Consider the following 2055-nt stretch of genomic DNA (forward strand, 5'->3'; position numbering starts at 1 on the left):
TCGGTAATAACATATCAGATAAGGGACTTATATCCAGAATTTATGAAATACTTGAGCACCACAACAAGATAAAGGTAAATAATCCAATAGAAAAATGGGATTCCTACATTTTAAAAGTAACTGATTTATGTGAATTGATATACATCATAGGGAACTATAGTGGCTTTTATTTTTAGATTTCTATTTTCTCTATTTTGTTTACAATTTTTCCTAAAATTTGTTTTTTAAAATTCAGTAGACATTTTAAAGTATGATAATTTATTTCAAGATGGTGATTTAGATTTCTTGGTTACACATATTATGGGGAATGCCGGAAGGAGCATTAGAACCAGTTCCTGTTAGAACCAGCTCCTCCTGTTAGAATCACTGCCATCACACAATCTCCAAATTTCCCTTTTCTTGAACTCATCAAAGTGTTCTGGTTTCAGGGCAAATTGACCTAATGTCTGAGAAGAGAAGGGAGTACTTGCCAAAGTTACTGTTGTTGTTAGGTGAGTACAACTCATAGCAACAGGACCTGAACTCTATTCTATCCTGGGCCATCCTCACAGTCTCTGACACTTTAGAGCCCATAACTCAAGTCACTGTGTCAATCTATCCAGTTGAGAGTCTTCCTCTCTTTTGCTGACTCTTCATCTTTCCAAGCATAAAGTCCCTTTCCAAGGAACGGCCCCTCCTAAGAACATGCCCACAGTATGTGAGAAAAAGCTTTGCCCTACTGACTTCTAAGAAACATTCTGGTTGCATTCTCCAAGACATAACTGTTCTTTTGCAGCCCATAGGACATTCAATACTCTTCTCCAACACTATAACACAAAGGCATAGATTTTTCTTCTGTTATCCTTAGTCACTATCCAGCTCTCAGTGACTGAAAAGGATAATGCCTGAATCAGGTATACTTTAGTCTTTTAACTGGCATCATTGTTCCTTACTACTTTGGAGAGATATTAGAAGACTTTCCTAATGCAATAGGTCTTTTGATTTCTTAACCGTTAGTAACAAGGGTGGACTGTGGATGAAATTTTTGACAATTTCAATCTTTTCTCGATCAGTCATGTTGCCTATTGGCCCAGCAGTAAGGATTTTTGTCTTCTTGATGTTGGGATCTAATCCATATTGAAAGTCACATTTTTTTTATATTCATCTAAAAATGAGTATGGGCTAAAATAAACTATGACTACTACCACTGAAATGATTCTAACTCACAGTAACCCCCCATCATCCAGTTTCTAAGACTGTAAATCTGAGTGGGAAGAAACTGCCCACTTTTCTTCCATAGAGCAGCTAGTGGATTCAAACCACCAGTGAAACTTGGCCTTTTGGTTACAATACAACATGCTACACTTTGCCACCATGCCTCTTATGAGCTAAACTAGAATACAATAACCTTAAAGGCCAGACTTGATGACACTCAACCACTGCTAAGTGAGACTAGTGTTCTATTTGGAGGAACATTCTTCTCCTTGTACATCACTCTTTGTCAGTTTGCTGAACTGAAGTAATCTGGATTTGCTGTGGTCCTGAACCTTGTGCCATTGGGGTATCAAACACCATAATGGTATCCCAATGCAGACAGTTTTTGGTGGAGCTCCCAGATGTAAAACAGGTTTGGAAGCAGGAGTGACATTCACTTCTTAAACCACATGCCTATGGAAACTCTATGGACATGGAGAAACAACGACAATTATGGAAAGGCATTAGGCCTTTTGTTCAGAGTCACTATGAGTCCTACTCAACTTGACAGCAATCAACAACAACAACAAAGGCCAAAGACACAAGAATTCATATTACTCTCACACAGGCTCTTCTCCAAAGGCTTCCTGAGAAATTCACCAAAAAATACTAAGGACAGTAACTGTCCTGACAAGGTGTTCCCCATGTTACAAGCCTGAAAAAGGCTTGCAGCTGTGGGAAAGGCTCGAAACCCCACCAAGGTCTTCCTCCCTATCTCCAACGTAGAACCAAACCCTGACATCTCTGAGACAAGGGTAATAGACACTACTGCCCTGAGGAAACTTGTGAGAATACACAGCAGCTGGAAGAAGAAACAGAAAA

The sequence above is a fragment of the Elephantulus edwardii genome, unplaced genomic scaffold (genome assembly GCF_000299155.1).
Source record: "Elephantulus edwardii isolate Elephantulus edwardi_28Jun2011 unplaced genomic scaffold, EleEdw1.0 scaffold00001, whole genome shotgun sequence".
NCBI classification, from domain to species: Eukaryota; Metazoa; Chordata; class Mammalia; order Macroscelidea; family Macroscelididae; genus Elephantulus; species Elephantulus edwardii.